The following is a 15,043-nucleotide window of genomic DNA, read 5'->3' as shown; positions in this document are numbered from 1 at the left end:
TGTGCTGGAAATTTCTTCTTCCAATCATGATTTGCAATGAAATTTTAGACGTAATCCTTCAGGTGTTGACATAACTGCAGTTAAGCCCTTAGATAAGGCATCACTTAAGAACTTTGAAGACACTTTTCTCTTAGCTCTTGTTGTGGCAAAGTGTATTAGTGAACTTGAGGCCCTCTCATGTATGGGGGCTTTGTTCTAGTGGCAGCCTCTCTCTTTTCTTTCATTGCTTATAGAAAAGATATAAAGGTGAAAGCCCTTCCTAGTTTTATCACAGTGCCTTATGGTAGGCAATGAAGAGTTTATATTAGTAAGCTTCAAACCCAATCTTGTTCTTTGGCTTTGCTCTAGTGGCAACCTCTCTCTTATCTTTCATTGCATAGAGAAAAGATTTAGAATTGAAAGCCCTCCCAAATTTGTAACAGTGCCTAATTTAACTACTTAGGTAGTAATGGAATAATGGCTGTCCTATGTCCAGTTAGAACCTTAGGGGTTTACCTGGACAGACAACCTGTAAGAGGAGAAGTTAAGCACTCCTTTTTCCAAGATGGCTGAAGTCAGTGTGCATAGAATAATATTGATTCCTGAGCTTTTACCATTTTTGGAAATAATCCTCATGGCTTCTGTACTGCAAACATGTCTTTATTCCCTTTAAAATCTTTTTAAGAGAAGGTTGTCTTGCAACTCGGAGGAGATATAACGGTTTTTGCGTCATTATTTGCGAATGTTCAATTTTAGCATGAGGTGTAAAGCCCTTAGCCCTATCTTTGCAGTGGGGGCACTTTCTCCTGAACCAAATGTGGTAATTACCTTGCTTGCTATCTTATCGTTAGTTGTTAGGAATCCCCCTATTGAAATTTGGGAGCATAAAGGTACCCATTGGTGTATATGAGTGTACCTGCATATACGAGTATGAAGGTGTTAGTTATCTTTAGTTTTGGACTGCCAGTTATGGGCTTTCGACTCGGGCTCAGGAGTCACCAGCACTGTACGAGATAGAGTCCTTTTTACCCTGTAAGGAATCTCTGGCAAGTCTTGCTACGAGGGCCGTACACCCTGTTTTAGTTCCAACGTCTGACAACAGTACTTGCCAGTAAGGGTCACACATCAGGCAGGATTGTTGAGCTTTTTTTCCTCCCCATTAAAAACGCTTTTAGTTTGGCTGAGCACTGTTTCTCTGGCTGCACTAACCCACCATCCTCATTCATTGTGGTAGTCAGCTAACTTTAACAGTAGGTAAGATTCATTCCAAATAATGATATTTTTCATGATAGTGGGTGGTCATGAAGAAATCTGACCAGAACGTAAAAATTCCAGCACCACCTGGTGGGAACAGGTGATTACAGAGACAGTCCTAGCCGGATAGCCAATCGAATCTTGATTTTTTTCAAATTTTATCGCACCTGATGGCGCAAAGATAAAGTTAACTTTAACAGTAGGTGAGTATCCAAATAATTAATTTTATCATGAAAATTATCATATTTTCATTGATTGTTATCACAAAATTTATTGTTGGTGGGAAGTAAACGCAATGTACAAATCACTTGCAGTTTCATATGTGGGAAATGACATAATGTATGACAGTACCATTGTAGCCTTGTAACCTTATGGTATTTTTATGAAATGAACGATTAAAAAATGGCTGCAAGAGTTGTAAAGTAGGCAGAACTATTCAAAAGACCATTACAGTATTTATCCTAAGACCTTAGCTAGCCTAACCTCATTTAGCCTTAAGGGCTGGATAGAGGAGATTTTGCTTTCTTATAACTTGTTTTAGACATTTTCCTGTAGGTTCAGTAAACATAATGCGTATGAATTAAAGCCTAGGCGTAGACATACAGTTAACCAAGGTTTGGTTGTTTGTATAGCTATTTTCTTAGACTTCCAGAGGTCTTTTGTGGCCAGTTTTTATTTAATAGGCCAGAATAAAATTTCTTTGGTTTTGACTTTTCTCCCTGTATGAGAATGTGTGGATGTCGAAAAGTTAAGCAGTACCTAAGTTTAACCAGACCACTGAGCTGATTAACAGCTCTTTGTGGCCCGAAGATTTTTATTTACGTGGCTAAGAACCAATTTGTTACCAGCAACGGAAAAATTATTTTGGGAACCACATTATTGAATTTTCTCATCAGAAATAAATTCCTCTAATTCTTCATTGGATGTTGACAACTGAATGACTCTCCCAACTGAAGAACTTGTTGAGAATGAATTAGTTGAGATGAATTGAGAGCCAGACATGTGGTTTAAAAATTACTGTTGCTGAAAAGATAGATCAATGCGTTTCAAGGTGATTCTTTCAAGAAAATGCTCGGATGTTGACAGGTATGTCATAGACTAGGATTAAGTGTTTCATTTTAATACTGAATTTATATAAATGAGCACTACAAGCCTTTATAATTACGCTGAAATTATTAATAAGTCAACTTCCTCCTAATTCACTTTGAGAAGAGTAACCCTAGAATGTGGGAACACGTGGTGGTTCTGTCGTGGTGTCAATTAAACCTTTTCTAAAACGCGAAAAATGCTGTTGTTTTTCTTAGCAGTGATATTGTAAAAAGAAATATCGCCAGATTTATCAGGTGACACTTGTGTTCAATTTCTTTCTAGCGCCCCTTGCAACGCGGATTTTTTTTTTCTTTTTAGCTCTCTGTAAAAGAAAAATATTGAGATGACTATTTGCCTGTCCGCCCTGAGATCCTAAAAACTACTGCTCAGATCTTAAAAACTACGGCTGCAAATTGGTATGTTGATCATCCACCCTCCAATGATCAAACATACCAAATTGCAGCCCTCTAGCCTCAGTAGTTTTTATTTTATTTAAGGTTAAGTTTAGCCATGATTGTGCGTCTGGCGGATGCCAACAACCCAGGCCGCCACCGGGCCGTGGCTGAGAGTTTCATACATTATTAGGCCTATACACTGTACAGAAAACTAGATTACACCTGAAGAAACTTCGGCGCATTTTTTTACTTGTTTTTGTTTTAAAGACTTAATTGTGTGTTTTCATTCTTGCCCAGCAATATATCGTCATAAACAATTGGCAACGTCACGTGCACGACCTCCCAAGACAAATGTCTTGTTTTCCCATTATTTTTCTGTTCTTGCCAAAGGCAAAGAAAAAGGACAGAACTATTTACTTCAGAGACGCTCCTGTCACATGATTCATTCGTTTTCCACGTGAGCACCGTAGCAACAGCTTGCCCCACACTGTGATTATGTTTTATCAGTTTTAAATATGCCATAGATTTAGTAGAGTTGGTTTGAGGATTACTTATGTACGGAGAGAAATTACCTGAGAAATAACGAGACTGTTCAGTTTTTACTTTAAGTCAGAAAAGTGGAAAATACCGTAAGTAAGTAAAAAATATTTAAAATGAGTTATTGGAAATGAAACTATCATTTTTATTATTTTCACATTGACAAACAAAATCTCTCGACCATGCGATATTCAAAATCTTCTTTGAGTGTTACGTTGCATTTTACGTTACATATTTGTTATCATTTAGATCTTTTTGCATTAGTTACTTGATAACACTTTCCTCTGTTTTCCAGAAGAAACCGCATTTGTTCTGACTTCGGTTTAGCTTCTTCCAAGAGGGCGAACATCCAAGTGCATGTGTGGTAGAACTACTGATTTATTACCACAGATAGTTCAGAACTCTGGAAGAATAAAGGAGGTAAGAAGCACAGCAACTTATTATGTCTGGGAAAATGATAAACAACCAAACATTTGAGCTCACGTGCTTAAGATAAAAGGAAAAATATCGATAGAGTCAGACCGGTAAGAGCCATTTAAGAGGAAAATGAGATAACCGTGGGTTTAAGTGAGTGAATTCACTTGACTTAATAGAGAATTAGGGCTGATGAAATGGATTGATTATATTTCATTTTGCTGTTAGGTTTCTTTATCAGGTCCCGTCCTCCCCAAAGGAGCTCCGTCGGAACCACAATCGTATCATCCTGTACACATTATTTGTAACTGCATCACTCTGTAGCACAGCATATTCCATATAACATGTCAAGTCCTCAGTATTACATTACTAGTCAACAAGCCTAGATAGGGGTAGTGCCGTGAGGTACACTGTAGGCATTACTAAAGGATCTTTGCAAAGTCCCTTCTACCCATAACTGCAACCCCTTTCATTCCTTTTACTGTACCTCCATTCATATTATCTTTCTTCCTCCTTGCTATCCACCTTCTCCTAACAATTATTTCATAGTGCAACTGCGAGGTTTTCTTACTGTTACACCTTTCAGTCCTACCTAATCTCAATTTCCTTTCCAGCGTTGAATGACCTCATAGCTCTCAGTGCTTGGTCTTTGGCCTAAGCTCTACATTCCATTCCATTCCTAGTCAACAAGAATTTGGTTTCTTCTGGAATATCTTAATAACAATAATGTATTTATTGTAATTTAGATCACGTTATTAGATTTTTTTTCGAAATGCCATCAGAGCTCCTGTTTAAGAATGACTGTTGACGTGATAACATAAAATGCTTTAGGTGAATGTGACTACTAAAGTGATAACATGAAATGCTTTAGGTGAATGTGACTATTGACGTGATAACATGAAATGTTTAGGTGAATGTTATGATATGAATGATTAGTATTGAGAAATAACTTCAGGGGACGATGGGTAGAACTGAGGATGACATATATACGAAATTGCTCTTATCACTGTAACTCTGAATAATGAAACACCATTCTCATAGATAAAATGATCATCTGTATAATGAAGGAGTCTGAAAAAATGGGAGAGGAAGCAAAGAAAGGCAACAGAAAACAAAAACAAAGCAGCAAGAGAAACGGATGAAAAATCAGTTACGTTCAAGAAAAATGGAAGAGAAGAATCGTGATAAAAGCCTTATAAAGGAATATAAAAGAGAGGAGATAAAAGAAAGCCATTTGATTTAAGTGCTGAAACAATGAACAATTTATGAAAGAAAGCATACGCCCCGATCAAAAAAAAAAAAAAAAAAAAAAAGCGCAGAGAAGTTAGGGTGTATCTGAATAGGAGAAAAGAGAAGGCGGACAGAAAAAAGCCATTATGAAAACGAGAAAGGAAAAAATATATTTCACATTTTCTCTCAGACTGTAAAGAACCGAGCGTCAGCAAATCTTTTGCTTGCATTGTCTAGTGTGTTAGAATAACGAAACTGTTGTTAGTGAAAGATGATGACCCGGTAACAAATAAATGCACCAAAAAAAAAGAGGTAAAAATAATGAGGTGTGAATGAGAGGGACGATAATGTGAGAATATAGGATTATTAATGAAAATGAAGAATTTATCTAGCCAAGAAACAATGAAATCAGAGACCTTTCCTATTAAGAGCTCTTCATTCATAGGTTAATCCCAGTAGGTGGGTAGTGCCGTCAGTGTACCTCATGTGTTGCACTGTAGGCATTAATTAAGGTTATTTGCAGCTTCCCTTCGGCCCCTAGCTGCAACCCCCTTTCATTCCTTTTGTTGTACCTCCGTTCATAGTCTCTTACTTCTTACTTTATACCCTCTTCTAACAATTAATTCATAGTGCAGTAGCGAGGTTTTCCTTCTGTTGCATCTCTCAAAACAGAATGACCTCATAGGTCCTAGTGCTTGGCCTAAATTAGATATTCTATTCTATTCATAGATTAATATCGAAAGCCTTACTATCTCGTCCTTCGCCTTCTGCTCGACAGTAAGAGTAATCTCTAGCTTGGCGGGGGCGTTACCAAAAGATGTAAATAAACGTGGGAAGAGGCAGAAATATAAATAAATATGAAGAACTGTAAAAATAGGAAGGAATATTGAGTTCATGAAGAGTGTGAGGGATGAAGATAACAAAAGGCCGTGAAGTTGCGATGAAAATAGATACTAAGAAACTGTGAATATATTATGCTGGAATGTCGATACTAAGAGACCGTGAATATATGCGGGAATATAGATACTAAGAAACTGTGAATATATGCAGGAATATAGATACTAAGAGACCGTGAATATATGCGGGAATATAGATACTAAGAGACCGTGAATATATGCGGGAATATAGATACTAAGAGACCGTGAATATATGCGGGAATATAGATACTAAGAAACTGTGAATATATGCAGGAATATAGATACTAAGTGACAGTGAATATATGCAGGAATGTGGATACTAAGAGAACATGAATATATGCAGGAATGTAGATATAAGAGACTGTGAGTATATACAGGAATGTAGACACTAAGAGACCATGAATATATGCAGGAATGTAGATACTAACAGACCATGAATATATGCAAGAATGTAGATAGTAAGAGACTGAATATATGCAGGAAAATAGATACTAAGTGACCGTGATTGTATGCAGGAATGTGGATAATAAGAAACCATGAATATATGCAGGAATGTAGATACTAAGAGACTAAATATATGAAGGAATGTGGATACTAAGTGAAAGTGAATATATACAGGATTGTAGATGCTAAAAGGCTGTCAATATGTACAGGAATATAGATATTAAGACTTAATATGTGCAGTATTGTAGATACTAAAAGACAGTGAATATATGCGGGATTTTAGAAACTAAAAGACCGTGAATATATGCAGCAATGTAGATACTAAGAGGATTTGAATATATGCAGGATTGTAGGTTCAAATGGCCTCTCCACACTAGCGGGCATGCACGACGGGCACTTCCAGCAGTTTATATTTTCTCTCGCTTCTGAAGCAGTGTTACCAGGCAATCGCATCGTTCCGGCTCCATACTCGGTCAGTCTGTATAGTGGAACTGTTTATAGGAACAGTGCTTGCCCGTCGGGCAGTGCCCGCTAGTGTGGACAGGGCTTTAGAGATCGTAAATATATGCATGACTGTAGATACTAAGAGACCATGAAAATACGCAGGAATGTAGATGCTAAGAAACTGTGAATATATGCAGAGATGTAGATAATAAGAGACTGTGAATATATGCAGGAATGTAGATACTAAGAGACTGTGAATATATGGAGGAATATAGATACTAAGAGACTGTGAATATATGCAGGAATGTAGATACTAAGAGACTCTGAATATATGCAGGAATGTAGATACTAAGGGACTGTGGATATATGCAGGAATATAGATACTAAGAAATTGTAAATATATGCAGGAATAAAGATACTAAGTGACAGTGAATATACGCAGGAATGTGGATACTAAGAGAACATGAATATATGCAAGAATGTATATACTAAGAGACCATGAATATATGGAGGAATGTAGATACTAAGAGACTGTGAATATATGCAGGAATATGGATACTAAGAAACTGTGAATATATGCAAGAATGTGGATACTAAGAGAACATGAATATATACAGAAATGCATGTTATAGGAATGTAGATACTAAGAGACCATGAATATATGCAGGAATGTAGATACTAAGAGACTGTGAATATATGCAGGAATATAGATACTAAGAGACCTTGAATATATGCAGGAATGTGGATACTAAGAGACTGTGAATATATGCAGGAATGTAGATACTAAGACACTGTGAATATTTGCAGGAATATAGATACTAAGAGACCATGAATATATGCAGGAATGTGGATAATAAGAGACTGTGAATATATGCAGGAATGTAGATACTGAGAGACTGTGAATATATGCAGGAATGTAGATACTAAGAGACTGTGAATATATGCAGGAATGTGGATACTAAGAGACTGTGAATATATGCAGGAATATAGATACTAAGACTGTGAATATAAGCAGGAATGTAGATAATAAGAGACTATGAATATATGCAGGAATGTAGATACTAAGAGACCATGAATATATGCAGGAATGTAGATACTAAAAGACTGTGAATATATGGAGGAATATAGATAATAAGAGACTGTGAATATATGCAGGAATGTAGATAATATGAGACCATGAATATATACACAAATGTAGATACTAAGAGTCTGTGTATGTATGCAGGAATGTAGATACTAAGAGACTGTAAATATATGCAGGAATATAGACTCTAAGAGACCATGAATGTATGCATGTATCAGCGAATATAGATACTAAGAGACTGTGAATGTATGCAGGAATGTAGATACTAAGAGTAGAATCTATTCAGGATTGTAGATAATAAAAGACCATGAATTTATGCAGGAGTGTATATACTAAAAGATGTGAATATACTAATGAGATACTAAGAGTGTGAATGTATGCAGGAATGTAGATACTAAGAGGCTGTGAATATATGCAGGATTATAGATCTAAAAGACAGTGAATATATGCATAGATACTAAAGACTGTGAATAATGCAGGAATGTAGATACTAAGAGACTGTGAATGTATGCAGGAATGTAGATACTAAGAGACTGTGAATCTATTCAGGATTGTAGATAATAAAAGACCGTGAATTTATGCAGGAGTGTAGATACTAAAAGACTGTGAATATATGCAGGAATGTAGATACTAAGAGACTGTGAATATATGCAGGAATGTAGATACTAAGAGACTGTGAATATATGCAGGAATGTTAAAATATTGTAATATATGCAAAATATAGATACTAAGAGAATGTGAATATTTATGATACAGGAGAATTTAGGAATATAGATACTAAAAGACTGTGAATATATGCAGGAATGTAGTAGATACTAAGAGACTGTGAATATATGCAGGAAATGTAGATACTAAGAGACTGTGAATATATGCAGGAATATAGATACTAAGAGACTGTGAATATATGCAGGAATATAGATACTAAGAGACAGTGAATATATGCAGGAATATAGATACTAAGAGACTGTGAATATATGCAGGAATGTAGATACTAAGAGACTGAATATATGAGGAATATGCTAAGAGAATGAATATATGCAAGAATATAGATACTAAGAGACTGTGAATAATGAAGAATATAGATACTAAGAGACTGGATTTTAGATACTAAGGGACCATGAATATATGCAGGAATGTAGATACTAAGAAACTGAGAATATATGCAGGAATGTAGATACTAAGAGACTGTGAATATATATGCTAAGAGAATGTGAAATACAGGAATGTAGATACTAAGAGACTAAGAGTGAATATATGCAGGAAATAGATACTAAGAGACTGTGAATATACTAAAATAAGAGTGAATATATGGAGGAATATAGATACTAAGAGAATGTGAATATATGCAGGAATGTAGATACTAAGAGACTGTGAATATATGCAGGAATATAGATACTAAGAGACTGTGAATATATGCAGGAATGTAGATACTAAGAGACTGTGAATGTATGCAGGAATGTAGATACTAAGAGACAGTGAATATATGCAGGAATATAGATACTAAGACTGTGAATAATACAGGAATGTAGACACTAAGAGACTGTAAATATATGGAAGAATATAGATACTAAGAGACTGTGAATATATGCAGGAATATAGATACTAAGAGACTGTGAATATATGCAGGAATGTAGATACTAAGATACTGTGAATATATGGAGGAATATAGATAATAAGAGACTGTGAATATATGCAGGAATGTAGATAATATGAGACCATGAATATATGCACAGATGTTGATACTAAGAGTCTGTGTATGTATGCAGGAATGTAGATACTAAGAGACTGTAAATATATGCAGGAATATAGATACTAAAAGATCATGAATGTATGCACAAATGTATATTCTAAGTCTGTGCATGTATCTGCGAATGTAGATACTAAGAGACTGTGAATCTATTCAGGATTGTAGATAATAAAAGACCGTGAATTTATGCAGGAATGTAGATGCTAAAAGACTGTGAATATATGCAGGAATGTAGATACTAAGAGACTGTGAATATATGCAGGAATGTAGATACTAAGAGGCTGTGAATATATGCAGGATTGTAGATACTAAAAGACAGTGAATATATGCAGGAATGTAAATACTAAAAGACTGTGAATATATGTAGGAATGTAGATCTGAGAGACTGTGAATATATCCAGGAATATAGATACTTAGAGACTGTGAATATATGCAGGATTTTAGATACTAAGGGACCATGAATATATGCAGGAATGTAGATACTAAGAGACTGAGAATATATGCAGGAATGTAAATACTAAGGGACCGTGAATATATGCAGGAATGTAGTTACTAAAATACTGTGAATATATGGAGGAATATAGATACTAAGAGAATGTGAATATATGCAGGAATGTAGATACTAAGAGACTGAATTTATGGAGGAATATAGATACTAAGAGACTGTGATATATGCAGGAATGTAGATACTAAGAGACAGTGAATATATGCAGGAATATAGATGCTAAGACTGTGAATAATGATTAATGTAGACACTAAGAGACTGTAAATATATGGAGGAATATAGATGCTAAGAGACTGAATATATGCAGAATAATACAGGAATGTAGATACTAAGATACTGTGAATATATGGAGGAATGTAGATACTAAGAGACTGTGAATATATGTAGGAATGTAGATACGAAGAGACTGAATATATGCAGGAATGTAGATACTAAGAGACTGTGAATATATGCAGGAATGTAGATACTAAGATACTGTGAATATATGGAGGAATGTAGATACTAAGAGACTGAATATATGCAGGAATGTAGATACTAAGAGACTGTGAATATAAGCAGGAATGTAGATATTAAGAGACTGTGAATATATGTAGGAATGTAGATACTAAGAGACTGTGAATATATGTAGGAATGTAGATACTAAGCGACTGTGAATATAAGGAGGAATATTGATACTAAGAGACTGTGCATATATGCAGGAATGTAAATACTAAGAGACTGTGAATATATGGAGGAATATAGATAATAAATGACTGTGAATATATGCAGGAATGTAGATACTAAGAGACCTTGAATATATGCAGGAATGTAGATAATATGAGACCATGAATATATGCACAAATGTAGATACTAAGAGTCTGTGTATGTTGCAGGAATGTAGATACTAAGAGACTGTAAATTTATGCAGGAATATAGATACTAAGAGACCGTGCATATATGCATAAATGTAGATACTAAGAGTCTGTGTATGTATGGAGGCATGTAGATACTAAGAGACTGTAAATATATGCAGGAATATAGATACTAAGAGACTGAGTATATGTATGAATGTAGATACTAAGAGATTGTGAATATATGCAGGAATATAGATACTAAGAGACCGTGAATATATGCACGAATATAGATACTAAGAGCCTGCAAATATATACAGGAATGTAGATTGTAAGAGACATTGAATATATGTAGGAATGTAGATACTAAGATACTGAATATATGAAGGATTGTAGTTTCTAAGAGGCCATAAATATATGCAGGAATGTAGATACTAAGAGGCCATGAATATATGCAACAATTTAGATACTAAGAGGCTGTTGATATATGCGGGAATGTAGATACGAAGAGACCGTAAATATATGCAGTAATATAGATACTAAGAGACCTTAATATATGCATGACTGTAGACAGTAAGAGTCTGTGCATGTATGCAGGAATGTAGATGCTAAGAGACCGTACATATAAATATATGCAGTAATATAGATACCTTGACTATACACAGGAATGTAGATTCTAAGAGACTGTGAATATATGCATTACAAAGAATATACAGTAGATACTAAGAGGCCATGAAGTTTGGAGGAATATAAAACTAAGAGGATGTGAAGAATAATATATGTATATTAAAAGGCCATGAAGATGGGAGAAATAGATATACATGAGCAGTAGTTTGGGTTTTTGAAAGGAAAGAGCACAGTGGATGCTATTTTTATAGTAAGACAAGTAAAAGAGAAATATTTAGAAGGAAACAGGAAAGTTTACAGGTGTTTTGTGGATCTTGAAAAGGCGTATGACAGGGTACCAAGAAGAGTAGTTTACTGGTGTTTGAGAAAGAGGGGAGTACCAGCGGAGTTGGTAAGGTTAGTGAAGATGTATGAGGCGGCAAGAACCAGTGTACAAACAAAATATGGGGAGACTGAGCCATTCCCTGTGGAGGTTGGCCTCCATCAGGGATCAGCTCTGAGCCCATTGTTGTTCCTCGTTGTTATAGACATTTTGACATCAGTATTAAGGAACAACGAAGAGCTTTGGGAACTGATGTTTGCTGGTGATTTAGTCATTATAGTAGACACAGAAGAACTGCAAGAAAGGTTTTTAGCATGGAAAGGAACCCTAGAAAAGAAAGGAATGAAAGTGACCATTGGAAAGACATGGCTAATGATTAGTAGTAAAGAAGGACATGAAGAAGTAAACATTCAAGTGGAAGATGGTACAGTGCTAAAACGGAACGATGAGTTTAACTACTTGGGATCAATAATAGCAGAGGAGAAGGTACTGAGAAAGCAGTGAGACAGAGTGAAAGAAGCATGACGAAAATGGAGAGAAGTAACTGGAGTTGCTTTAGACAAGAAAATATTCAGTTATCAGGCCCGTACTACTATATGGGGCAGCAACTTGGGTACTTAAGAGGAAAGAGGGGTGGGACTATTGGAAAGAACCGAGATGACGATGGTGAGATGGATTGCTGGAATATCACTACTGGAAAGGAGGGAGAGTCAAGATATAAGAGAATGTATGGTATAAAGGAAAAGGCTAGGGAAGCTCGTCTGAGACATTATGGCCATGTAATAAGAGAAGAGGTGGAACCAATCAAGAGAGCTAAGAACATGCCAGTGATGGGTAGGAGGAGTGTGGGGCATCAGCGGATCAGATGGATGGACGTGGTGAGGAGGGATATGGGTGAGGTGGGACGGGGGGAAGAAGGTGCAAGGAATAGAAATAGATGGAGAAAGTTGACTCGAGCGGGCGACCCTGCTATACACTGGGATGGATAAGGTCGAAACAAGAAGAAGATGGGAGAAACATAGATACTAAGAGGCTGTGATGATAGAAGAAATATAGATACTAGAAGCTGTGATTTTCATAGGCCATAAAGACAGATAGGATTGCAGATACTGAGAGGCCTTGACGATGAGCACCACCGTAGATATTAAGAGTAAATTCAAACACACAGAAAAATAGGTGGTAACAAAACCCAAAGAAAAGATGCTTGATGCAGAGAAGCAACGATCTCTTGTAAAGAGTGAACAGCGAAAATGCTGTCGATCTCAACAAATTCAGCGCTACACCAAGAAAGAGAGAAGAAAGGAACATGTTTAAGATTCTTTTCGAAGAAATTCTGAGAGAGAGAGAGAGAGAAGGCGGGGGGTATATTTGAAAGAAATGTACAATGGAAAAGAGAGAATAACAATTAAGAAAATGAGAGAACGACTGCGTGAAAACGGAAAGAGAAAAATGTAGGAAAAATAGAGGTAGACGATGGGAAAAAGGCAGATTGGAAAAGAAATATGAGTAAGAAAAGGAGAAAGCGATAGTGAAATCAATACAGAGTGAAGAGAAAAATGAAAGGGATGTAGGAGAATTAAAAAGGGGAAAAGGGAAAGTGACAGAAAGGGAAAGAATTGATCGATTGATTAATACAGAATTGCGAAGAGAAATACAGTGTAGATCAGGGAAAGCAAGAGAATAACAGGAATAGAAAGGAGATAAAATAATCATGAAGAAATCAAGAAATGCAAATAAAGAGAGAAAGGGCATGAAAAAGAGAAAGGAAGAAAGAAGGAACGAAAAATCAACACGGGTGTAAAAGAGAGAGAAACGACGAAAGGAGGAGAAAACCAAAGCGTTTCCCAGAGATCGAAAAATCGGAGGTAAAATGAAATGATGTGTTAAGCGTTCACATAGCGGATCAAGACGCCTATTTACATATCGGAAGGGATCCCGGCTCTTCTGGGTAAGGGCCATAAAGTGCTTCGATCACCGTATGGCCTCTCCGAGACATTTATCATCTTGTGTCTTGGGGTTTTTTGGGATTCCTTTACGCTTATCTATTTTGCGGCTTCATTTTTAGACATAGAGACCTTTATGGGCATTTTTCTCTGTGGATATTTTAAAATTTTCTGTTGAACATTTGGAATATATTAAAGTATGTTAATCTCGAGATATTATATCTTGGATGTTTAAGAATGTATCATTATCATCTCGTCCATTTTATAATTCATTTTCCAAGTTTGTAATTTTTTCAGTTTCAGCTTTCAGCCTGTATGCATAACTTAAGATTGTATGGACATATCGGTACTCGAATACAACATATTAAACTCACAAAAAATGGCTGTTACATCTATTAATTTAGCCTTCCATCATATATTTACTGTATGAATTTATGATCTTGTTATCCAGTAATATACAAATTTCTTCATTTTTCGTAAATTTTCATTAATATTTCCGTTAGGAACTGATCAAAAGAACATGGGCTTCTGCTGGCACAAGGCCAACGCAGATAGCCTGCTTGTTCTCTCCAGGTTACCCTGTTTTGGACCAGCTCACGACATATCTGGATTCACTTGCCTTACAACAAAGAAATAAGACACAACTTATTTTTTTCTGGAACCCCCTGGCGTCACAGAATCCAGCTTTATTTTCAGAGATAAAATTGTCCTAAGTATCCTTGATGTAACTGAAGAATGTTTACGTTGAAAATATGTATTTTAATTTACATTCATTTTTACCGTTTGTATGAAAAGTGGTTTTATTTTTTGTTATTTTTGTTATCAAGTTTTATCCTTTGCACTTGCAGTGTGATTTAGTTAAAGATTTCGAAAGCATGGCAATATAATGGGACAATTTTTAATTTTGTATGTTTCGTGTTTTGAATTCAGTTTCAGCTTTTTTAAGTAATTACAGTACTCAAGTGTTATGTTTTCGGTGTAGTGTAGTCTAACTTAACAATCAGTTACTAAGTGAATGGTAAGTTTTAGTTGGATAATAGGCTGAAACCAGTAATATATATAACCTTGTATGCATATTACTATATATATATACATACATATTATATATATATATATATATATATATATATATATATATATATATATATATATATATATATATATATATATATATATATATATATATATATATATATATATATATATATATATGTACACACACACACACATATATATCGATTTGTGTGTTGCTGTATCGATTTGTGTGTGCTGTGCAGAAAGA

At 35.5% G+C, this 15,043-nt stretch overlaps 1 long non-coding RNA gene across 2 annotated transcripts in view; it reads left to right on the top strand.

The window, feature by feature from the left end:
• Positions 1-15,043, top strand: part of LOC136832894 (uncharacterized) — a 52,968-nt gene that overhangs the window by 6,993 nt on the left and 30,932 nt on the right. For both annotated transcript variants that reach the window (XR_010851352.1, XR_010851353.1), the window contains exon 2: positions 3,550-3,674. This is a non-coding gene — a long non-coding RNA (uncharacterized lncRNA). The remainder of the gene's footprint in view (positions 1-3,549; positions 3,675-15,043) is intronic.

The sequence above is a fragment of the Macrobrachium rosenbergii genome, chromosome 50, assembly GCF_040412425.1.
Source record: "Macrobrachium rosenbergii isolate ZJJX-2024 chromosome 50, ASM4041242v1, whole genome shotgun sequence".
Classification (NCBI taxonomy): Eukaryota; Metazoa; Arthropoda; class Malacostraca; order Decapoda; family Palaemonidae; genus Macrobrachium; species Macrobrachium rosenbergii.
Note: the sequence above shows the minus strand (reverse complement) of the source record. Positions and strands in the feature narration are given on the sequence as shown.